The sequence below is a fragment of the Panthera pardus genome, unplaced genomic scaffold (assembly GCF_024362965.1).
Source record: "Panthera pardus isolate Hobbes unplaced genomic scaffold, ASM2436296v1 HiC_scaffold_15, whole genome shotgun sequence".
Classification (NCBI taxonomy): domain Eukaryota; kingdom Metazoa; phylum Chordata; class Mammalia; order Carnivora; family Felidae; genus Panthera; species Panthera pardus.
Genome location: NW_026526710.1, coordinates 31423096 through 31449401, shown reverse-complemented (window position 1 = coordinate 31449401; position 26306 = coordinate 31423096). Strand labels below are relative to the sequence as shown.

At 43.1% G+C, this 26306-nt stretch overlaps 1 long non-coding RNA gene across 1 annotated transcript in view; it reads left to right on the top strand.

Moving 5' to 3' along the window:
- Nucleotides 1-26306, top strand: part of LOC128777063 (uncharacterized) — a 48521-nt gene that overhangs the window by 9057 nt on the left and 13158 nt on the right. The window contains exon 2 of the long non-coding RNA XR_008422217.1: nucleotides 17555-17632. This is a non-coding gene — a long non-coding RNA (uncharacterized LOC128777063). The remainder of the gene's footprint in view (nucleotides 1-17554; nucleotides 17633-26306) is intronic.

Sequence of the window (26306 nt, the reverse complement as noted above, 5' to 3'; positions counted from 1 at the left end):
AATAAAGGAATAAATTGTCTTACACTAATATAGTATCATACCATAAAGCAGTAAGAAATAGCTAATCTACTAATCTGCAGGTATTATGTGACTATATTATGGAGTGAAAAAGTCACGTTGCACATGAACATGTCAAATATGATAGCATTTGTAAAAACTTTAGAAACGCGAAGCATTTTAATTATATAAATATGCTTATGTAGTGGAATACAAAACTGTGGTGGAAAGGATATTCACCAACTTTGAAACAGTGATTCACTCTGAGATGGGAGGGAAATGAGAAAGGTAAGGGTATCATGAAGGCCCTCAGGTGTATTTGTATTCTGTTTAGTTTTTAATACGTGGGCTAATCCATCCCTGTTTCCTCCCATCTACTCTTGAGCTCAATTCAATCCATATTTTGCCCTGACCACAACACTGAAACAGCTCTTGTGAAGATATCCAATCACTTCTGTGTTGACATTTCTGTTTGAATTTTACTTGACTTCAGCAGGATTGACCCTTCCCTTCTTTTTAAAAAAAAATTTTAAAAATGTTTATTTATCTTTGAGAGAGAGAGACAGAGGGTGAGCAGGGGAGGGGCAGACAGAGAGGGAGACACAGAATCCGAAGCAGGCTCCAGGCTCTGAGCCGTCAGCACAGAGCCCAATGCGGGGCTCAAACTCATGAAACACGAGATCATGACGTGAGCTGAAGTTGGATGCCTAACCGACTGAGTCACCCAGGCTCCCCAAACCCCTCCCTTCTTGATATCATTCTGTCACTTGACTTCTGATATTACTTGATTCTTTTTCAAGCTTCCATCTTAGCCCCTCAGCCAACAGTAGAATGCCCATTCATCATTCCTGGCTTTCTTCTACTTTACCTAGCATGTATCTCCAAGTATTCTCATGCCATCTACGTGTTAATGCCTCCCCAAGGCATACGTCTTTCCTTGAGCTCTTCACTCGTATCTACTATCAACCTGACATTCTGACTTGGATGTTTACTAAGTATCTCAAACTTAATGTATTTTGAACTGAACTTCAGGAACAGCATGCACCCCCAAACCTCTTTATCTCCTGGTGTTCTTGATCTCATAAGTGTTCCTATGTCATTCCATTCTTCGTGTCGAGGGGTCGTACTTGATTCCTCTCTTCAACTCACTCCACCAATGCATCACCAAGTCTGGTTGGCACCACCTTAACTTTTCCCTGTCTCCACCATTTCTTGTCTGGATTGCGTTAGTCAACCCTCCACTGGTTATCTCTGCTTTCCCTCTTGCTTGCTTGCCACTCTCCACAAGCAGATTAAGGAATAATTTTTGTTTATGACTGTCTGTGGATATTAAATATTTCATAATAACATTCTGTAATGTAAAACCAACAGCAACCCCCAAACCCCCACATCTATACCCATATACCCACAGAGCAGCTTAAAAGATAGAATATTTCAAACGAGTGAAAGCCTTTGGATAGTCCTCCCTCATTTTTCTCCCTTTTCTCACCATCAAAGGTAGCGTTCAGCTGAATTTTTTGTTTGTCATTCACATATAGTTCTATATATGTTATCTTTGTTTTTGATTTTCTTTTCTTTTTCTTTTTTTAGAGAGAGAGAGAGAAAGCATGCAAGCAGGGGAGAGGGGCAGAGGGAGAGAGCGAGAATCTCAAGTAGGTTCCACGCTGAGTGCTGTGGGGCTCGATCCCACAACCCCAGGATCATGACCTGAGCCTAAACCTACTGAGCCACCCAGGCTTCCTGTGTTTGATTTTCTAAACAACATAAATTTTTTGTATATTTTGGGACGCCTTGGTGGCTCAGTCGGTTAAGCGTCCGACTTCAGCTCAGGTCATGATCTCACGGTTTGTGAGTTCAAGCCCCACATCGGGCTCTGTGCTGACAGCTCAGAGCCTGGAGCCTGCTTCGGAATCTGTGTCTCCCTTTCTCTCTTCCCCTTCCCCCACTCATGCTCTGTCTCTCTCTCTCTCTCAGAAATAAAATAAACATTACATAAAATTAAAAAAAAAATTGTATATATTTAAACTTTATTTATGAGTATCATATTAGCTATATTTTTCTACAGTTTCTTTCCTTCCACAGTATGCTTATGAGATTAAGCCATTTTTACATTTTGATACTGATGACTCTTATTTATTCATTTTTTACCACTGTATAGCATTCCAAATATATAAGATAATTTATCCATTTTTCTGTGGATATTCGTTTCTTTTACATTATTTCAAACAATCCTATCTATTGCTATTGACTGAATGTCTCGCCCAATATCCGTATGTGGAAAGCTAATCCCCAAGGTGATGTTATTTGGAGGTGGGGCCTTTGGTAGATGACTAGGTCATAAGGGTGGAGTCATCATGAATGTGATTAATGTTCCTTTAACAAAGACCCCAGGGAGCTCCCCGTCCCTTCTTCCATGTAAAGATACAGCAAGAAGTCAGTGTCTGCAACCAGAAAAGGTCTCACCAGAACCTGACCGGGCAGGCACCCTGTTCTCCAACTTCCGGCCTCCAGAACTGTGAAAAATAAGTACCTGTTTACAAGCCACAACGTCTAGGATGCTTTGTTACAGTGGCCCAAACATCCTCTCCTGCTTTCTTATGTCAGCCAAACCTGAGGCACCTGCTGTGAACATACTTAAGATTTTCCCTGCATCACATGCAAGAATTTATCTAAGGTACATCTTCTATGGTGGAATTTCTGGATTGAAGAGAATCAAAATCTTTAGCTTTTCTTGATCTTACCAAACAATTCTCCAAAATACGTTTCACCAATTTATTATCCCCCAGCAGTGTGTGAGTTCCTATTGCTCTATATCCTTTCCAACACTTTATATTGTAAGTCTAATAATTTTTAACAGTCGGATGGGCATGAAGTAGTTTCTTGTACCTTTTTAAATCTAAGTACCAGTCACAGGGAAGCATCTTTTCCCTGCTTATTAACTTCTATTTTCCTTTTCATATCTTCAACCCATTTTTCTATTGACTTTTTTCCTTCCTGTTGATTTTTAGGAAAAATATTTCTATATTCTACATACTCATCACTGGTTGGTTTTGTGGTTGTAGACTCATTTTTTAAATTATGTTTTTTGATAACGGATGTTTTAAAAATTTTAATGCAGTGCGATTTATACATCTTCTCTGTTATGATTTGCTTTTCGTGTCTTGTTTAAGAAAGCCTGCCCTTCCCTGGCCTTTTGCCAAATGTAAATCATATCACATCGATGTCCTGCTCAAAATCCCCCACTGACCACCCTCACCATGAATATGAAGTCCAATTTCCCTCCTTGCCTACTTCTCTGACGTTGCTGCCCCACTGCTCCCTTGTTCCGTCCTTGCTGCCTTCTCTTTGCTCCTCAAACATGGCAAGCCCATTCCCGTTTCTCCCTTCTTTTTACTTCCGGTTGCCTCCATGGATCTCTGCCTGCCAAGGAACATGGCTGGTTTCTTCTTATCACTTGGGTCTCAGTTTGGAGATCACCTCAGGGAGACCCCCTTTGACCCAAGGGTCTAAAGCTCCTCTGCCATCTCCTTCTAGAACGTTCCTCCCATTTTATGTTTTCTGCGGCACTGTTGCAGTATGAAATCACCGTGTGTATTTATCGCTGTGGTGAGTTGTCTGTCGGCCCCGCTGGTAGGTGAGCGTCTATACCACAGGGCTTTGTCATCTGCTCCCCTCTGTACCTTCAATCATAGTGCAGTGACTAACATACTCAAATCTCTGCAGAACTACCTGTCAGTGAGTAAATAAACAGAGAAGACATGTGAGAAATCCTTACCAAAAAAATTGGGAAAGCAGGGGTCTGTAGAGTGATAGATGATAGATACGAGGTACTGACCAAGAGACCCAAGATATGTGTAACTCTTACTTCTGAAGAACATGCCAGGATAAATTGAACAAAAGCAATGAAAGATATAATGAATTTTTAAAAAGTGTTTCCGAAGAAAAGGAGGAGATGAATCTTCCTGTGTCCTAGTCTATTCTTAACACAGCTGCCGGAATGTTCCTTTTACAGCACAAGGCAGATCAGGTTCTTCTTTGACTCAAAATCCTGCAGTGGCTTTCATGTCACTCGTGTCACACTAACCCCAGGGTCCTGTGGGATAGAGCCTCCAGGACTCTCTAACATCCCCTCTCTCTCCTCCCCTCCCCTCTTTGCCACTGCCACCAGGAAGGCCTCCTTGATGCTTCCCCTCCACTCTCCCTCTCCCTCTGCTTGGCCTGTCATCCTCCAGGATAACAACATGGCTCTCACCTTCATCTCCTTCAAGTCTTAGCTCAAATGTGGCTTTCCAGTCAGGCCTACCTGAACCAACCTATTTAAAATTGCAGCCCACCTCTATCCTGCAGGCCCTTTACACTCTTCCAGAGCACTGATGCCCCTTCAAAACACTATTATGCCCTCTTTATATTATGTTTACTGATCAGCTTTCTCCATGAGAATATCATCTCTGTAAGGATGTGTGTGTGTGTGTCTGTTTTGTTCACTGACATATCCACAGCACACAGTAGGTGCTTAATATCTACTTGCTGAATAAATGCATTCATTCATTCAACAAACCTGCATCCTGGGAGAAAAAATGATACAGAATGGACAACACTGAGACACATTTTGATAAGTTTACAGAACCCCAATTTCAAAAAGAATCCTATGGAGATCCAGGCAGGAGAAGAAAACACATTACGGGGGAGGAGAAGGAGAGAAGAGGAACATCGGCTTTTCCCCCACCATCAGTGCCAGCAGAGTGGGCAATGCCTACTGCATTCTGAAGCAGAGAGAGCATGGCACCCGTATTGTACAAGAAGCCACGTTGTTCTTTGTGTATAAAGGCAGTGCACTCTCTCAACCAGCCAAGAACCCACAGGAACTGGAACGGCCTGGCCATCACTTTCTTTTCTTTCTTTTTAAAAAACATATCTAATTGGCTTCATTAAACGATTCATGAATTGGGCAGCATCCCATCTAGCGAGTAGAGTGGTGCTCCAAGGACTGGTACAAAATGGAAGGTTTTTATAGAAGGAGGGTGGGGCAAGGAAGCTATTAGCAAAAGGAAAGGACTGTTTCGGACAAGGCTGCTTTCTCTTAAGGGAAAGGCAAGGGGTCTTATCATGCCGATGACCTCATCTTTCGTGGGGGGCAGATGGAGAGGACCCAAGTGGCAGACTCATTGGCATTGGTTGAAAAATTCGTGACCGATCAATTAAGACCACATTTCTGGGGGAGGTCCAGACTGCAATTAGCTGATGTATTAAGCCCTGGCTTGAGAAGTCAGTCTCAGTGACACCATTTTGGGCCTGTCAGCCACCACTGTCTGAACTAGTCTGTTGAGAATTGCACGTAGGAAGGAAAGACCACATCGTTTGCTCGGTGATGTCTCTGTTCCCTTAGAGTGGTTGTATCACTGTAGCCTGGGACTCCAGGGCTATCATTTATTGAGTGAGTGATTGCTATGGGTCAGGACTTTTCAATGGGACTTCCTACCCAATGAAAACCTCACACTCTCATTTATGAGAAAGATAGCCCCATTTGATACATGAGAAACCCAAAGCAGAGAGGGGTGAAGCTATCCCCCCAGGGTATGCAGTAGCAGAACAAGGATTCAGTGCTACATAGCATTATCAAAACTAACCTTGTACCCACCAAACTTTGGGGTGGACACTACCTTCTGGCCTCCTCATAAAGCTGAGACCCCCATCGTGCAAAAATAGATTCCAAATATCTACTTCTTCAATTTCAAACTGCTCAAGAAAATGTTAGAAAGCAGAATCCCTTCCCAAAAATAATACGGAGAGGATTAGGACTTTCCATCCAGAAAAGAAAATACGAATACAGGACCTCATGAATATAATTTTAAATGTTGTGAGTGTCGTAGATAAAGTTGACGCACGTTAAAACTTGAGAACAAATGAGATACAGTGATATAGTCAGTTATAGTCAAGAATACTATATTTTAAACTTCAAAGTACCTAAAAGACTCAATCTTAAGTATTCCTACCACACACACACACACACACACACACACACACACACACACACAAAACAACAAATAATTCTGTGACCTGATAAAGGTGCTACTAATGCTATGGTGGGAATCGTACCAAATCAACATGTTGTGCACTGTAAACTTACACACTGGTAAATGTCAATTCTATTTCAACGTAAAACAAAAAAGAGGGGCAGTACTCAACGTCCATGATAAACCTGTATAACACTTACCCAAAAAGTGAGAGTGGCAGGAAATATATATAGGGGCAAGCTCTTTGGACAAGTTGAGGAAACTATTGCCCTGACTATTTCCCAGGTGCGTGTGAAATTCTCAGCAGGAGGTCTTTGCAGTCAGAAAGACCTGTACTAAATATTCTTATTTAATACATCTTTTCCCTCACCCCACATGCTTGCTGTTAGAAGAGAGCAATAATTTCTTTCACTCTCCTCTCATGACTGACTTCATTTAATTTATAAGGAATTATTTATTTACATCGTTTCTGTTGCTAGTTGATAAAGAAATATTGCATCTTTTAGGAAATGGTTGGGAGCCCAGACAACAAAACAATAAAGAAAACAGAAATATAGCAGAAATGAAATAGAAGTAATTAGACTTGAATCTGACATCCCTTTCTTTAGCTAACACACTACATTAGTACAAAAGGGAGAGTAATGGTTTTTCATTCACTTTAATATTTACGATCATTATGAAAAATCACATAATCATATTTAGGGAAATCCCTGGTTTCAGCCAGTGTATAAAAAAGGTTTTTACCTGAGCTGCATTACACTGGTCCATTTCTGAGCAAGTCATTTTTCTGCACGACAAAAAATATTTTTGAAAAAAAAATGTTACAAGCATTTTAAATTTATATATTTTCAAATAATGATGCAATATCTGCCACTGTCCCCAAATATTCTCTCATTACTTCTGCATCACCAAACAATATCCTTTTGGGAGTTAAGATTTCAGAAATTACTGGTACGTTCTGGAGCAACTTGTCATTTGTTGCCCTTTAAACACATTTTGCTGTTGAGTAAGACACTATGGAATTTGGTTTATTTTTACTTCCCTTAACTGGAACTGTATTATGAAATGAGGTTTGCTTATTACCTCTTACCATTATTTTTTGTTAACTTAAAATTTTGGAAACTATTATTTAAAATATTATTTTTAAATTTCTGAAAAATTGTAAGCTTATGAATTGTAGTGTAAGCAGCCTAACAAAAATGAAATAGGAGGTATTATTCCTCAGCTGAGGAACTCCACGTCTCATGCCTGAGAAGGACAAAGGGAAACAAGGAGGAAGCTGAGCCTGGAGCTCAGAGCCGCCATTGTGGACCCTAGCTGGCTCTTGTCAAGCCCCTCAATCCCAGATTGATCTCCTCGTCTCCTCTCTCCAAGCATAGCCATCAGGATGGGTACAGCAGAAGCAGCCCTTTTTGAGGGCTTGAAGGGCTCTGAGGGCCCTATGACCCATGACCAGTGCAGATGTTTGGACCCATTAAGGCATCTCACTCATGTGCCCCAACATTTCTCATTCCCCATCATCCTTGCAACACAAGGGGCCTAGAGTCAGAGCAGGAATAAGCTAAGTTTGGTGGCCACCTCATGGTGCTCTAGAGCCGCACTGTCTGATAAAGTAGCCACTAGCCACTGTGGTTTTTCAAATTTAAAGTAATTAAATATAGATAAAACTTAAAACTCAGTTCCTCAGTCTTACTATTCCACATACTCTATGGTCATACGGGGCTAGTGGCTGTCATATTGAATAGGATCAAGTAGCTCCACGCAGAAGATCATAGAAGAGCAGAAGGTCATCCCAGTCATTGCAGAAAGTCCTCGTGGACAGAAAGTATTATATGTCCTACAGCTGATGATTTGGGGTAAGGAGTGCTGCTAGGTTGGTCTCAATGGAAGAAAGCCCTATCTTGTTCTGACTCTGTCACCAATCTGGCTGTGGATTGGGGTAAGTCATCTCCTTACTTAATGCTTTCTGGAACTAGATTTTGGTTCATGATAGAAGAAGGGCAGCCTCACATGGCACATGGGTCCTAGATCACTTGTTTCTGCATTGGCTTTTTATAGCATTAGTTTTATTGAACTGTGGTTTTGTATCATGTCTTCCACTTATGTAAGGACAATCCTATCAAATTCAATACTGCATTCATTTCAGGGATATTTTTTAATATTTAAAAATTATATTACATAATTTTATCTTTATGAGACCCAGTGGGGAAGTTTCTCTCCGGCCTCAGGACCAGGACAAAATGGGCTCCTCGTAAATAGCTAGTGGGCATTTAGGTTTTAAAACAATGTGAAGATTGTAACTAATCTCATTTTCCTTTTCGTTTCACTGCAAGGAGGCTCAAAGCAGTAACATTATAAGCAGTTAGGTTGCATTTGATGGTATTCATTCCTCTTTCCTAGTTGTATCTCTAATAAAAGCTCTTTTCAAACCATCAAAATATTTGGGGGAATGAATAGGAATTGGAATAAATTATTTTATTAGGTGGGGGAGATAAATGTTTAGAACCTCCAAGCCCTCAAATACATAAGCATATGTATATGTATATTTGAAATATGTATATTTGAAAGGCATAACCCGAAGTCCATGCTAAGAGAATCCATCTGTTGGGAAGATAGCCTTATAAAACTGTGTTGTAAGCAGACTTGACCTTAGATTTGGAAGTTTGATAGATACATATTTCTGGAATATAGCAAAAACCGAAAAGAAATTCGCGTGCCTGAATTTATAAACTCCAATGTTCTGAAGACTGAAAAATGAAAATATATCACTTTGGTTTTAAGCAGAGGGTTTTGTTGTTCTGGTTAAAAAATGTTTTTGAATGCTTCTAAAACTGTTGCATTAAAAGAGTTCTCACCCTTCTTGCACTAAACATGATCTAAGAATACACTACTTATTCCTAAATTAAGGCATAAAAAACAATACTGAATATTATTTTTATTAAACATCTGAGAGTCTTTTCATATTTATAACAGAAATGAATGATCGCTAATATATCTGTGTCTTCTTAATCGTTGTGCCAAGTAACGGAGGATTAAATAATAATAAAGGATGTTTACTGAGAATTTAGTATGTGCCATGCGTTCTAGATTAGTGAACTATGGGTAAGGTGCCACTTATGCTCTCGTTATACAATAAATAGATGAAATGTGGGGGCTAACTTCTCTGGGTCCACAGCCCCTCAGTAATAGATGGGACTCCTGTCTGAGACTGACTGCTTAGCTATGACTCCATGTAGTCGGCAGCAGAGTGTAAATGACCTGACTACAAGTTAAAGGTGGAGTTGAGAAAATCTCAGAGAGAGGATCCCGTTCTCACCAACCTTATACCCAGAAAACCCTTCTGAGCTCCTTCTCCACTGCCTAGAATGAATGAGAGTGAACCAAAGGCATGCACACAAAGACCCAGGACAGGGGAGCCTGGGTGGCTCAGTCGGTTGAGAGTCCGATTTCAGCTCAGGTCATTGTCTCTCAGTTCATGGGTTTGTGCCCTGGGTCGGGCTCTGTGCTGACAGCTCAGAGCCTGGAGCCTGCTTCGGATTCTGTGTCTCCCTCTCTCTCTGCCCCTCCCCCACTCATGCTCTGTCTGTCTCTCTCTCTCAAAACTAATAAACATTTTAAAAAACTAAAAAAAAAAAAAAAAAAGACCCAGGACAGATGGCTACCCAAATAACTAGAAGAAACATTTGTGACCTGGCTTCTTATCATCTACTGTTGAAGAGAGAACAAATGTGTTTTCCCTTACACATGATTAATTTGTTTATCACATATGTAATAATAATCATTCTGATTATCCAAGTATTCTGACACGAGGTAGTTGCAACCCTGAGCAGGCTCAGTTCTCCTATCTCTCCACTTCCAATTCTATTAAACATGGACGGATAAAAGGATTTCTTATCAAAGTACCTTAGTATTTGATGGTGAATGCAACAAACAAATGCTGAACCGCTTTTGTTTCCAGCTTAAAAGGCAAGAAATTTTCCAGGGAAACTTCTATCCACATGTAAAGCCCTAATCCAAGTGCAGCTTCTACAACATAATTAAGAAATCATATTTGGGGGCAACTTTTTATCATTCAAAAATAATTAAATGCTAACAACTGCCTGGACATCTCTCTACCGATTGTGGTCCACTTCATCTTAGAAGATGCCTCAGTTATCCACAGAATAAACACAGGCGTGTTCATTTTCAGGTGACCCATCTTCCTTTTCAAGTTGAATAGAAGTGGTTGGGGTGTTAGTCAATTTTTCTATCCGTGTACCAGTATCATATGATCTTAATTACCATCGTTTTGTAAGACATCCTTGCTAATCTAATGGAAAAGTCAATCCCCCACTCCCACTCCAATCTCTTTTAGTGTTCCTCTGCTGTTCTTGGGACTTTACCCTTCCATACATATTTTATTTTCTTAAGGACAGCAAAATTGACTAACAAACGAAAGTGCCTAGAAACAGCCTCAAATGTATAGAAACTGATATATGACAGTATTGCAGATCACTGGAGAAAGAATGGGCAATTCAATAAATGGTTATCCATATGGGGGAAAAAAAAGTGGATGGGGTAGGGGGAGGATGGGTCAGATCCTTTTTAATTCAGTGTTTTGGAACTAGAGCATCTCAGCCTGAAGGGGGCTCTGTGGGCTGTCCCAAACTGCAATGCAGCCCGAGGGGATGGGACCACCTCTTCGAGAAGGAAGGATGCCAGGCTGGACTCGCCCAAGCCCTGAGTGCTGGCAGCTGCCTCTTACCGTATAAAGGTTCTTGCTGGCCTGCAGGACCGCCGGGTAAGCAGCCCCAGAGGAGCTATAATTCAAGCATGTTTATGATACTATCCAGCTCTCTTGGGATCTTCCCCCACCATATTTAGACTTTGGCTTCTATAATTCATTCCAAGTGAAAGCCGAGCAATTGCCTGCATTTTGGTCTGAGATTACATTTGCTGTTATAAATCTCGGTGATCCATTATTGTCTGTAAATATATAGATAACTAGTTTAGATACATGTATTTGATTAACATCTGCTGGGCTCCCTTCACGTCTGTTACTTTAGCATTCCCTCGTGAAAGTGAAGGAAAATAGTGTTCCCTGGGCTCCCTTCTCTCTCTTGCTCTCCAGAGGGGGAAAGAACTTGTCTTTAGTTGACCAGATACCAGCTACCAGCCGATATAATTCCCAAACCCCTCATCAACCAACTACCTCCCACCTCACCCTACACCTCATTGCTCAAAGACAGGTGTGCTGAAGCATACCCTGAACTTCCCATGCATTCCAGCTTTGCAAAGTCTGGCAGTTTTGCCATAGAGCGAGGCATGATTGAGTGATGAGCCAACGTTTACAAGAAATACTTCCAGGGGGAACTTGTATGGGTCCTAAGAGGACCCTCTCAGAGAGTTTGCTATAGAAGGGCCCTCGACAGACTTGGATGGTTCTTTCCATCCAAGCAGGCAGATCAAAAGCAAAATGATCAAACAGAGTCTTAACAAAGACATTGCGCCCGAGTGTGGTGAAGTGTGAATTTTGGAGCTCTGCTTATGTTCCAACTCCTTGGGGAGTCAGGTACAAAGGCAAATTTTATTGCAGTAATGAAAAAAGCCATTGATTTACATGATACTGGAAATGCATCTAGCCAGATGAAAGAACTCAAACAAAACAAGAACTTACACGCTCTCCCCCCTATCTCCTCACTCCTCCTCCTTTCGGGAATGTGAGTTTGGGAGAAAACCCAAAATTATGATTTGCACATAAGGCTGATAGCACCGGGCAAACATCAGATGCTGCCTGGTCCCACCCCTGGATTCATCCTGCTGGTCATCAATACGGACAGAGTGGCAGGAGGAAGGCCTCTTGCCAACTCTAGCTGTCCTGTCTCGCCCTGGTCCTATGTTCCATTTTTGACAATTACCTGGATAAAGATATAATAGGCATGGAGAGTGTAAATTTCCTGCTTTCCCTGCCTGGCATCTGAACCCCCTTCTTATGTTAGGGGAATTGCTTCCATAACAAGCCCTGATGGGAGGCAGAGCTCACCTCCAATACTAGATTCTGAAAGTACCAGATACTTGCATTCCCATCTTGGGTGCAGGTAGGTAAGCTAGGCCGAGCCACTCAGGCTAATGCACCCCTAGTTTTGAGCCAGAGCATGGGAACTCAGAGAAGTGACAGAGGCAAATCCTTTCTGGTGGCAGGAGATGGGCCGTGGCAGCAGCCTCTGGGTTTCTGGGCAGCACTGGCGCACCACGGGGCCTGTGTCCACGATCCAAGGCCACTGGCCAGGCAGGCTGGGCCATCCAGGCATAAGAACAGTGACATCCTCCATAGTCGGGTTTTGCCCACTGGTTTGTGACGGCATCTTTCCTGGTGTTCAGACTACTCTTTCTCTGCCATGGCCCCAGGTTCTGTGGCCTTCCCAGTGAACCTGTGAGCCACCCTCCATCTTGGCAATCAACCATTTCTCTACTTACCTCAGCCAGAGTTGACTTTGTTGCTCTCAACTGAGAACATTGGCTGGTAGCATGCTTTTTAAATCTGCCAAAGGCATGAAGCTGGAAGGAAAGCAATCTATTGGATGACAGAATGAAGATTAAAAAGATCGGGACTGAAACCTAAAAGGGTGATCTCAAACAGGAATAAATGCATGTGCCCTAACGTTGGACCCAAGAGCCAACTCTGAGATCAGATTTGAGCAGTACTTCTCTGGCCTGAGTTGGAAAATACACTTTCAGGAAACAAAGGGACCCCCTTCAGGGTTGATCTTAGTTGTTTTTTTTGTTTTGTTTTGTTTTTTTATTGCGTTGCTACTCAAATATAAAGAAACATAAAATTAGGTATGAAGTCCTTATGATCATGGCTCGTTTACAGTTATGAAACCAAAACAAATTTACAAATTAATTACAAGGAGAACTACAAAAGCAATAACATTCAAATTAACATCATTAATTTCATGCGAGAGATGATGATGTTTTGCTGAAACTGGATCATTGCTCGCCACATGGCTCTGGTACCAACTGCTGTGGCACAGGGGGTTTCGAAATGGGGGAGGCCTGTCTGCAGGCTTCTAAGCCAGGAATCCACTGAGCCCAGGGCATCCTCATATTCATCACATTTCTTCGTCTTCCTAATTTTCGACAAGGGTGTTCTGTCCGTAGAGCTGGGCTTTTATCTTGCTGCTCTGACTTGCACTGAAATTCCTTCTTCCCTCAAATGAATCCCTCCTTAACTGAGTCTTAATGCCCTGGGATGGAACTCATTGGCCCATCATGAAGTCAATGTTGGCTCCTGATCAAACCAACCGAGGCCAGGAGACAAGATCCAGTGGTGCTAAGATGATGGCTGCCTCAGCATTCAGAAGGATGGGGAGGGGGGGTTGCAATACAGAGCTGGACACCAACTTCAGAGAGTAATATGCCACGGAGAAGTCCTACATTTTTACTCTAGAACTAATGCCACGGGAATTCTGATGCATGGCCATTAGGAGACATGCATGAGGATCTTCGCTGAAGCCTTGTTTGTGGGGGCAGGGTGTTGGAGATGACCTGGTTCCCGTTGCTGGGAAGGCAATTCACAGCAGATATGCACCATGGTCTACTGTGTGACAGAATCAATGGAAGTCCACGCATCAGTGGAAGTCCTGCTCACCAACAAATGAGACAAAAGCCATTTGAGGGCCAATGATAATGATGTCCCTGAACATTAATGCTTAATGAGTGTTTACATCACCAATCTGTGCCCAAGGTAAAAAAGAAGAAAAAAAAAAAAAAAAAAAGAAGGGAAAGAAGAGAAGAAGAGGAAGAAGGAGGAGGTAAGAAGGAAGAAAGGGTTCTGGATACTCCAAGTATCTGCCACACATACAAATTACAGAGATTCTTTCTAAAATCGTATTTCACAGAACAAGAAAAAGTATTTTCAAAGTTTCCATTAGCAATTCTGGCTTTAAAAGGCAACAGGAATATTGTTTGAACCCTAATTAGGAACAGCTATTTGCTGTAAAAGATGTAGCCTGACTGAGAAGAAGGTACCATGGATGGATAAAGATTGGGAGAGTGTCAAACTTTTCAGATTAAAACACTTTTTCTTGATTAATAAAAATTACATTTAAATCCCCCCCCACCCCCATAAAAAGAACAGCTATCTGGACTTTAGCAGTGCCTATCAAAAGCCTGCCTAACTTCCCACAAATCTACATCTTAAAAAGTAACCCAGCTCTTACTCTGATTTGAACATAATGAACATGAAGCTATTGTTTATTGCATAATATGTTCACACACAGCTTTATCTTTTCAAACCAGAATAGGCTGTGCTATTTCAGTTACATCTGAGAGAGACGCGCTAGTCATGATTCATGAAAACATTTCATTAACTGATGGTAGATCTTGTCGCTTCAGTGGGGGGGGGGGGGGAGGGGGGGGACTGAGACGTGCACTCCTGACCTGAAAATCCTTCCGTACAGATGGAGTGACATACCAAGTGTCACAACGGGTGGCTAGTAAGAGATGCTAAAAAAGTGACATTTCTTTCTAACCAGACATCAAACACATATTCAATAAGGAAATGACGTCCATAGTCATCTTGGGATCGATGAAAATCTTTTAAGACTTTGCAGAGAAGTTTTAAAAATAATGGCTTTGTGTACACAAGAATCACCACTGGTTGATACTTAATGCCAAGGCATAAAAATAAGCTTGTTATGGTTTGGCACTGAATCGAGGTTTCAGCTTAAATTAAATCATAGCGATAAGGTCCCTATTCTCAATATGCAAATAAATTGTATGACATCTTTCAGCCGCATGCAACAGCTACTGTCTTAAAACTATCTTCTGTGAGGTCCCATACGAGGTAAAGTCCCCATTTATGTAACTATCTGTCATATTATTCACAGTATAAATAGTTTGCTTCAATATCTATGTGCTGTTCCAATGTCCCAGTTCCTTGCAATTAGGTGGAACCAGTTTTTCTGGTCAAAAGGCTGTGAGTAGGAGTGATGAGAGTCACATCTGATCTAAGGAACTTAAGACCTGTTGTATGGAGCTCACCTGTGAGTCGTTCCAGCGTCTGTCAGCCTGGGTCTCTGAGAAACCATGACGGGCAAGCTCCTCACTGGGTAAGGAAGGTGGATGAGAAAGAAACCCCTGTTCTGTTAAGACACCGAGATATGAGGGATATTTGATTATTGCAGCATAACCTGGTCTATACTGACTAATATTCAAATTGAATGGCTTAATTAACAAATAACCTAATTTATCCCATCTTGGGAGAAACAAAATTTAAAAGATAACTGGCATTGGAAAGTTAAGCGACAATTTTTTAAAAAATACAGAAGAGGGGGCCCTGAGTGGCCCAGTTGGTTCAGCATCCAACTCTTGATTTCGACTCAGGTCATGATCTCACAGTTCATGGGTTTGAGCCCTGCATGAGACTCCTGACAGTAAGGAGCCTGCTTGGGATTCTCTCTCTCTCTCTCTCTCTCTCTCTCTCTCTCTGCCCCTCCTTTGCTCTCTCTCTCTCTCACTCTCAAAAATAAATAAATTTTAAATTTTAAATAATAGGGGCGCCTGGGTGGCGCAGTCGGTTGGGCGTCCGACTTCAGCCAGGTCATGACCTCGCGGTCCGTGAGTTCGAGCCCCGCGTCAGGCTCTGGGCTGATGGCTCAGAGCCTGGAGCCTGTTTCTGATTCTGTGTCTCCCTCTCTCTCTGCCCCTCCCCCGTTCATGCTCTGTCTCTCTCTGTCCCAAAAATAAATAAATGTTGAAAAAAAAAATTTAAATTTTAAATAATACAGAAGAAAAAATTCTTGAGGTGACTAAGTGAACTGTGAGTGAGTAAGGGCTCCAAGTTCAAAAGAGGTGTCACTGGGCTGCAGGGCTGGAGTAAGATTAATAAAATAAGGTGGGCTTTAAGCTAAGCCTTGTCATTTAGGCCAAATTTGGAGAGGCTGGAGCAAGAATGTGAGTAAGGATCTGCAGTTAAGCGTGGACCTTCAGGGGTCCCTCGGTGGTTCAGTAGGTTGAGCATCTGACTTCGGCTCAAGTCATGATACTATGGTTCATGAGCTCGAGCCCTGTGTTGGGCTCTGTGCTGACAGCTCAGAGCCTGGAGCCTGCTTCAGATTCTGTGTTTCCCTCTCTCTGCCTCTCCCCCACTCATACTCTGTCTCTCTCTCTCCCTCAAAACTAATTAAACATTAAAAAAATTAAAAAAAAACACAACTGACCTGCAGTAGTCCAAAGAGAGTGGAAAGAGAGCTTCTGTTAGAAGAATAAGTGGAAATAGTGTTTGAAGATATTTTAATATCATAATGTGAAGCCCACTGAAAACTGAGCTAAGGATTTTGTACTTATATTAAAGGCAACAGAGAATATTTGGCTTTTCAAATATTAAGCTGAAAACAGAGAGAGTGAGAGAGAGAAGCTAGATACTTTTCCTATTTCAACGGTAAGTGAAATTTAGGAGCTTAAACTGACATTAACGTTCAGGGCAGATGTGAGTACTGGTCTGGACTCCCACCTAGAAGTTGGGAGAAGGTTCCCTGGGGTTATGGTAATGAAAATAGAAGGCAAGACAAGACATGAAAGTCATCATGAAGAATCTATAGATATTAGTGACTTAGCAGATGCAAGAAGAAGGGTGACTATCAAGTCATTCATTCATTCATTCATTCATTTATTCATCATCAAATACATAGTCAGTACCCCCCACAAGCCAGACACTATTCCTTGGAGGGAATGTGGGGTTTACAGGACAATTTAATGAGAAATATGATAGCATTCTTTTATACTGATAGGCGTGGTCTACTAGAGGAGGAACTTTGACAGCACAAGAGTAAGAAGAAATAATTACAGCAGAAAACTCCTTGAATAGGTAGAAGGCAATAGGATCCAGAGAACTACTGGAGGTCGTGTTAAAGAAGACAATTTTATCTTATAATTTGAGGGATTATTTCAGTTTTATTTGTTTCCTGTGTCAAGTTAATAGTGGAGTCTCTGAATGTTATCTCTACTTTCTATTTTTGACTAAGCTGAATTTGTATCTATGCTTCTTGTTGGCAACTATGATGAAAAAATTTAATATTTTAAATGCTTTAGAATGCCTGTTTTAGAATAGTGGTGGGGAGATGATGTGGGAGAGTGAAGAACACTTTTCAGGGATATCAACATCCTTTGATTGGTGATATACAGAAATTGGATGATTGATCTAGTTGTCTAGTGGAGTGCTTCCAAGGAAGCCAAAACATTGCTTTACACATACCACACCACCTTAAAAAACCTCAGTCACTGTCAGTATGTAATGGTTTTGTTTTAATTGTGAAACTCCTCAGTTTATCTGCGAATGCCTCTTCCAATCTTAGTTGTACAACTTCGGACATATTCCAATTTCCTCATTTGTAAGATGGGGGTAGTAATACTTCCCTGACCAAAGATAGGTGCTCACCGAATGCAATATTAGGCGAGCTGTTATCGACTTATAGGACATTCATTCCAACTCCTTCCCATTGGGGAGAAACCATGTTGTTTTGATAGTACTAATTCTATTTCTAGCTCTCTTTCTCTTTTAGGAAGAAAGCATCTGGAAGTCACCTTGAATCCATAAGGGGAGTCAATCTTAAGATAAAGCTGAGAAAGACCGAAGAGAGGTAGGAAGGAACCAGATCTATGATGACACGTTTGAGTTACTAGGATCAAGCCAACATTTAAGTCAGTTATAAGAATTAATTTTCATTGTTTTAGCCCATATGAGTTGGATTTTCTATTACCTATGTCTTGAGGGAAATAAAGAAACAAGTACAGACTCAAAGTATAGAGTAAGATTTTGTCATTTACCAACAGCTGAATGCCAGAGGGCAGGAGGAAGCCTTCTCCAGGCAGACCCAAGGAGACCATTACCCTCTATTTCCTTGACTGGCTGTTAGATTAGAAGTCTATATTCACAATATGGCAGGAGGTGAGTAGTGGTGAAGGGCAATAGGTTTTTTCGGTCATAGTAACTCCTAAGAATAGCTCGTTATGGCAAAGGGTCATAACATAGCAAAGTGTGTGATTTTGAATAGAAGGCAATCAACTTGGAGAGCTCATTATACAATGCTGATGAACACCCTGGGCAAAGGAATCACAATTCTGTCCAAGAAGTTTAACACCCAAGGCTCTTCGTGTGTTCAGGCTTTAAACTTTTCTCAAACTATGTGATGCCTAACTCTGTCTGTTACGGGGATGATAATAACAATAAAAGGTTCTAATTGATACACAGAATAAAGTCCAAACTCTTTCATCCATCTTCCCTGTGACAGCCACTGGGAAGGATGCTGGGGGAAAATAATGAGCAAGATGAGAATGTCTCTGTTCTCATGGAGCTTACGCTGCAGTGGAAGACACAGACATTTACATTCAAAGACTTACAAATCCAGGAATCATACACACAAACAAAATATCAGACCAGTGGGAGAGCTATAAAGGAAAGACATATGCTGTGATAGCACCTAAGTGGTGAGTGACGGCCCTAATGTTCCCTGACACACTCTCCTATGAGTGGTGGTAGTGGCTTGTTACCCATGCTTCGTCTCTTATCCTTCACCAACTATTTGAGTAACTTGTCACTGATGATTTCATTAACTGTTAACGTCGTTATTGGATTGTCAGTAGGAACCTTCAGGTCAATCATGAGTAAGTCAATTTAACTACCTGTGAGCAACTCTTCTTTTTTCCCCCTTGAGAGGGTTAATGTCTAATAGCACTTGGTTAATTTTTACTTATTCAGTGGTTAAAATATGGAAGTATTGGTAAGCGATGAAGAAACAGGCCTACTTATGCAAAATCAGAGAAGACGTAAACTGATACAACCAGTTTCAAGGACTATTTGGCAATAGCAAAATTATGTGTGTATATAAACTTCAAATGTATATTTTGTAACACAAAATTTCCATTTCTAGGACACTCCCCTACACAAATATCGGTGGGTATACACAAAGGTTCTTGTATACAGGTGCACATTGTATCATTGCCTTCGGCAGCTAGGTATTAAGCACAACTGAAATGCCCATCTATATAGAAACAGGTAATTTATAGAACATCTATATGACAAAATACTGTGTAGTTTTTAAAAAGAATGACGATTTTTGTAGAGGGATCTAGATCTCCATGGAATATTGGGTAAGAAAAGCAAATCACAGAACTATATCTTGTGAGTTTTCATTTTTGTAAAAAGTAACTAGAAGCATGTTTATCTGTGCATGTATAGATGTAAGAAAGACCCGTGAAGATAACAGCTACCTCTAGGATGGGAGGATGTTAAGGGAACCTTAATTTTTCACTGCAACCTTCAGATGTTTTACATTACTACTAAAAGATTTCTTTAAAGACTGGAAAACAATAGTTACTTGCTTAACCATGTTCTGGGGGTTCTGGAGGCTCTAGCCAGCATAATAAAAAAAATTTAAAGCAATTTAAAGCAATAATTTAAAAAAATTAAATTTAAATTTTATTTTAATTAATTAAATTTAAATTTTAATTTTAAAAAAAAATTTAAAGCAATTTAAAGCAATAATATACAAACATTAAAAAAGAAGGCAAAGACCTGTACATTTGTTTTTGTTTTTTTAGTTTTTTTTTTTTAACGTTTATTTGTTTTTGAGACAGAGAGAGACAGAGCATGAACGGGGGAGGGTCAGAGAGAGGGAGACACAGAATCTGAAACACCTCCAGACTCTGAGCTGTCAGCACAGAGCCTGACGCGGGGCTTGAACTCACGGACCGCGAGATCATGACCTGAGCCGAAGTCAGCTGCTTAACCGACTGAGCCACCCAGGCGCCCCAAAGACCTGTACATTTGTGATAAAATGAACAGCAATTGGCAATTTTAAATGGAATCAATGGGAAAATAGTTCAATGGTAGCCACTTACTAAACAACCCCCCACACACGTAAGTAAACCATGAGTATGCATATATGCACACATAATCACATTATGCATATAATCATATATGCACACATACTTTATATATGCATATATACTCATACATATAATCATATACGCACGCATACATGCATGCATAATCACACACTAATGCAAAACTTTTAAAATCTATTGGCCAGAAGAGGAAGGAAGAGAGGTGGAACCAGGCTTGCCAATCCTGCCCAATACACCCGAAACCACACTGAAAAGTCAGTAAATCCCTGAAAAGTCTCACAAATGTCTCCAGATCTAGAGAGAAGGAAACAGTATCATAAATTTTTTTTTTTTTTTTTTTTGACTGAAGAATTCCTACAACACCTGCTGGGATGAAATTGGCAGATGTGGAGCAGACATGGGAGGACATGGGACAATGCTAATCCTCAGCCTAATACATAGTAGGGGAAAGTCCTAAATCTGAAACATGGTTTTTTAATAGCATAATGATGCTGAATGGTTAGCATCATTACTTTTCTGAATTCCAGAGAACAATTTTCTAAAACAATGTATGTTGAGACAAGGACATATTTATAGAAAAGCTAACAATTCTTTAAGGGTTCACTGCAGTTCCTTTGTTCTATTATATTCAGGTAAAATTTGTTAGTGTCAGGCGTTGTGCGGGGTGAAGATAGGAGTTAGAGTCAAAAAGAATTTTTGCAGTTTAAGGCTTTATTGGGAACTAAGGTTCCGGGCGAGGTTCCGTGACTCAAGGAGGGAGTCAGGAAAATTGCGCCCGGGTATGGTGGGATAGGGTTTTTAAGCTGTAGCAGTTCCGGGTTTAGGCTCGGGTGGGTCTTTCTCTCGTGCCATGTTGTGCTGTCGCTCGGTAATTGGTTGACCTTCAGTTCGTTCTGGAGGGCCGCTCCGGGCTTTCCCTTGGATTGTGCTGGCGCTCGATGATTGGTTTACCTTCAGTTTGTTCCGGCGCGCTGGCGAGAGGGCCATCCCCTTCTAGGGACATCCTAACATTCCAACCTCTTATTGGTGATAATGGGCGACGGATCTGATCTGGCTGCTTCCTGTGGTGTAAGGGCGATGCCATAGTATGTGGGGTCTGAGGTTGGAATGCGGGAATAGGGACGGACCACCATCTGATGAAATGCGACCTGGGAAACTTCATGAATTCGTTTCCGTACGAAACGGAGAAAACAAGGTAAGAACATATTATACAGATAGCAACTAGTGGGGTGACTATGGGGAGGAGCCAAGTTAACAGGGGTGATTGCCACCAGGTTAGAGGGTCTGAGGATCCTGGGCGGGTAGATAGAGTTTTTTGGATTTCCTTTAGGTGTTCTATATTGGTTTCAACTAAGCCTGATTCATTGAGGTAGTAGCAACATTCTTCCCTCAGGAACAGGCATGTTCCCCCTTTTTCTGCTGTTAGGAGATCTAGGGCTTGTCGGTTTTGTAGAGTGACCTGTGATAGGGAGTTGATCTTCCGTTGTAAGGCGGATAGGGAGGTTGCTGAGGCTTCTATTGCGATTTGGAGCCTGACAGGTCCCTGGAGGAGGTAATGGAGTGTGCAAGAGAGCCGGTCCCAACCCCGACGGCCAATAGGGACGTGGCTAGGGGTAGTCCGACCATTAGTGGGAGGAAAACGGCTCGTTTTTGGAGACGGAATTCGAGGAGTTGATGGAGTTCTTCCTGTCCGTATAGGGTGAGTTGGGGGATATGGTGACTGGGAGACAGATAAAAGCATTTTGGGGCATTTGTTTATAAGCTGTGCCATTACACCAATAGAATCCCCCTGGGGGAGGGTGGTGGCTAGGCATAGGCAGGGGGGAGGGGCAAGTTGGGGAGGCATGAGAGAAGTAGCATATGGGGTGAGACGTGTTGCTTTGAGGGGTCTCAGTGAGGATGGGAATCTGTAGAGAGATTTGACTTCTGGGGTGGTTGATGGAGTTAGTGGTGTTGGGAAAGGGGGTGGGTAATGGGACGGCTATTACTGGATCCCGCTGAAGGGATGCACAAAGAAAGCAGTGTGACAGGTTGGTTAAGCCTGAGTGGTTAAGCAGGATCACTCCTTGTCTGATTAATGTAAGCCATGAGAAGGGATGTTGTGCAGGGGGGGTCTGTAGTTGTGTGTTGAGCTGGTCTTCTTGGTCCGTGATTACTTGGGTAAGATCTTTAAGGTTGGAGAGGGAAGGAGACATAGAGGGCTCATAGGTTCGATAGATGGTTAAAGAGGAGATGGGGTTAGAGAAATGGCAGTTCTGATACAGTTTGCCCTTTATTCCGATTTGCCAGCAGGTATCCCATGGATCAGGGACAGTAAGGGTAAAGTTACCATTTTGTAAGCAGAAGCGGACTGTCCTTGGTCCTGTGAAGCAGTGTAGATTGAGCCAGTGTATGTTACAATAGTGATAGGGGCATCCTCCATATTGGTTGGGGGAGGTTTGGGAGCATATTTTGTCGGTTCGGTCATATAAAAAGCAAATGGTGGGAGTAATCCGCGTAGAGGCTTGGAGGGTGTTGAAAGAGGGGAATTTAAAGGTGACTTGATTTAGGCACCCAACAATGGGGCAAGGGGTAGAGGATATGATAGAGGTGTGTCCATTAAAAGTTTTGGATAGGTAAAAAAACCCACCTATAGGAGGGTTGTGAGGGCATAAGGGGGATGATATGAACAAGGAGTAACAAGGGAAGTATCATCATGATATATAAGTATGGTTAGTAAAAAGGTAAAGAAGGAGATTTCGACGGGGAGAAATTGGAGAGTTCCCTGAAGCCAACAGTCGGAGACCCACGAGAGAAATAAGGGGAGGGTGATGGGGTCGGATGAGTGGGAGAGTTGTAGCTCGTGTAGTATTGTGAGTGCGAAGGTGGAAAACCGAGGGGAAGGGTCCGTCATGAAGGGGCCTGTCGGGTTAGAGGGTGAGGGGGCCGGTTGGTTGGGAGGTCCACGACTCTTCTGGTACAGGGGGTAAAGGGGGGGGCCCGTTTGAGGTCGGAGGTGTGAACCCATGGGGTGTGGCCCAATAATTTAGCAGCCGTGGGGGTTGTGAGTATGACTGTGTAGGGACCCTCCCGCCAGGGGGGGCAAGGGTTGGTTTTTGTCTTACTCGAAGGAGCACTGAGTCTCCTGGGTTTACAGGTAGTGAGGGAGAGGAGAGATCGATGGGAGCTGGTAGAGTGAGGTCAGCGTACTGGCGAATCAGGTGTCGGAGCAGGCTGAGGTAAGGGAGATAGGCAGCCAAAGGAGGAGGATCTTTTGGTAGGGGTTGGGGTAACAGAAAGGGTCTCCCGTATAGGAGTTCAAATGGGCTGAAGCCTGTGGGTCCTCGGGGAGTGGCTCGGAGTTAGGTGAGTGCTATAGGCAGGAGTTGAGGCCAAGAGAGCCGAGTCTCTATGGGGAGTTTAGTGAGATGGTCTTTTATGAGGCCATTGACCCTTTCAACCTTACCCGAGGACTGGGGGTGGTGTGGTATGTGGAGTTTCCAAGTAATACCCAAAGCTTTGGAGACCTGTTGGGTGACTGCTGAGATGAAAGCGGGCCCGTTGTCAGACTGTATCCTTCTCGGTAGACCAAAGCGGGGAATGATATCCTTGAGTGGGATCTCAGCCACTGTGGAGGCCCCTTCAGATGAGGTGCGGAAGGCTTCTATCCACCCTGTAAAGGTGTCAATTATAGTAAAGAGATACCATAATTTTTTGTGTTTTGGCATGTGAGTGAAATCTAGTTGCCAGTCTTCCCCCGGGAGATGGCCCCGCATCTGATGAGTGGGACCTGGGCGCCTCATTCTCCCTTGGGGACTGACTGCAGCGCATGTGGTGCATTGTTCGTGTGTTTTGGCCATCAGCTGTCGTAGGTGAGGGTGGTACATAATGGGCTCAAGGAAGCGGAAGGTGGCCTCCGGCCCAATGTGTAGGGTTTTGTGGATTTTTGTTAGTAGGGAAGGGACTAGACTATTTGGGAGGGCCAGTCGGGGGCCCAGCATGATCCAGCCTGCGTTGGTGTGGGCATTGGGATGGGCCATGTATTGTTTTTGTTCATCTGGGGTATAATCGGGAGTTGTATCTTCGGTGAGGATGCCCATAGGAACTGGGTCGAGAGAGAGAGCTGTTTGTCTGGCAGTGTTGTCTGCCTTGTGAATTCCTATAGCTATCTCTGTGGTTATCTCTATAGCTATCTCTATAGCTATCTCTGATGGCCCTTGCAGTGGACAATGGCCACTTCCTGTGGGAGTTTGAGGGCCTCAAGGGGTTTCGCCATGAGTGGCCCGTTGATGATGGGGGTACCCTTCGTTGTGAGGAATCCTCTTTCTTCCCATAAGTGGGAGTGGGTGTGTGCAATAAGGAAAGCGTATTTTGAGTCTGTGTATATTGTGACCCTTTTGTTTCTGGACAATTGGGGAGCCCTAATGAGGGCTGTGAGTTCAGCCTTCTGGGATGTGGTTCCTGTGGGTAGTGTCTGGGTCTCTAGAGTTTGGTTTAATGTAACTACAGCGTACGCTGCTCGTCGGTGGCCCTTGCAGTCAACTAGTGAGCTGCCGTCTACAAATAGAGTGAGATCAGGGGAAGTGAGGGGAAGGTCCTTTAAGTTAGATGGAGGTTTGGAGAGAATATCTATAAGTTCAGTGCAGGAGTGGAAGGGTGGCTGTGAAGTGTCTTTGGGGTTGATTTGTGGAAGTAGCGTGGCAGGATTGAGTCTGGGGGAGAGTTGGAGAGATATTTCAGGATTTTCAATAAAGAGCAGATGGAACAATTGTACGCGTGATGGGGAGAGGTGTGCCAGGGCCTTATGTGTAAGGAGATCTGATAGACGGTGTGATGAAAGTACCATTAGGGGGCAGTGTAGGGTGAGTTTGAGTGCGTCTTGGGTTGGAGTGGCTGCTGCTGCAAGTGCTCTGAGGCAGGGTTGCCACCCCCTGATGGTAGGGTCCAGTTGTTTAGAAAGGTAGACGACAGCTTGTAACTTAGGGCCACACGGTTGGGTTAGGAGCCCTGTTGCAATTCCAGCCCTCTCATCTGTCTATAAGAGTTAAGGCTTTGAAACATTAGGGAGGGAAAGGACCGGTTGAGTGACTAGAGATGTGACCAGCCGTTGGAAGGCCCTTGCGACTGATCCCGGGCTGGAGAGTGGGCCTTGGGGGGTTTCTTTGGCTGCTTTGTATAGGGGAGCTGCGTGTACAGCAAAGTTAGGGATCCAGTGTCAGAAGAAGCCTACTAGACCCAGGAAGGAGAGGATTTCATCTGCATTGGTAGGTGGGGACAGGGTCTGGAGGGCTTGGAGGCCATCTTGGGTTAGGGCCTTGGTAGTAGGTGTGAGTGAGACTCCCAGGAATGTGACTGCTTGAGTACAGATTTGGGCTTTGTGTGGGGAGACTCGATACCCCAGGTTAGCCAGGAAATTTAGGATTTGGACTGTATCTTGTTTGGTGTGGTCGAAAGAGGTTCCACATAATAGAAGGTCATCTACGTACTATAGTAGAGTACAGTGACTGGAGAGTGGGGCTTTGAGGACATCCTTGGCCAAGGCCTGCCCAAAGAGATGGGGACTATCATGAAATCCTTGGGGAAGTACCGTCCATGTGAGATGGCAGGCCAGAGAAGTGACTGGATCTTGCCATGTGAAGGCGAAGAGGAATTGGGATTCAGGATGTAAGGGAATGGTGAAAAAGGCATCTTTGAGATCAAGCATTGTAAAATGGGTCGTGGATGGGGGGATTTGGGAGAGGAGGGTATATGGGTTGGGCACTACTGGATGGATGGGAATTACAGCTTCATTGCTTATTTGGAGGTCTTGAACTAGTCTATATGAGCCATTTGGCTTTTTTACAGGCAAGATTGGGGTGTTGCAGGGGGAATGACATGGGATTAGGAGGCCCTCCTTGAGTAGGTGATCGATGATGGGCTTCAGGCCTAGTCGGTGGGTGTGGGAGATTGAGTATTAGGGTCTAGACGGGATTTGTGATGGATTTTTGAGTCTAATGAGGACAGGTTGGTGATGGGTGGCGATTGTTGGGGTGGATGTATCCCATAGGATTGGGTCTACTGGGAGGTCTGGGTGTGGGTTAAGGCTGTGGTCTGTGTCGTCCGTGATAACAGCCAGTAGGAGATGAGTGGGGGAGGGAGAGGAGCAAATAGCTGGTAAATGTATAGAGGCTCCTAATTTACTGAGGATGTCTCGGCCCAACAGGGGGATGGGGCAGGAGGGGATGACTAGGAAGGAGTGGGAGAAGTGGAGGCCATCCAGGCAGCAGGTGAGTACCGGTGTGCATGGGGGAATGGAGGGGGTGCCATTTATGCCCATGACCGAAACAGAGGATGGTGTGGTGGGGCCGGAATAGCTCGGCCGGACGGAATAGGTAGCCCCCGTGCCCAAGAGAAAGGAGATGGACTTACCCGCTACCTGGAGTTTTACCC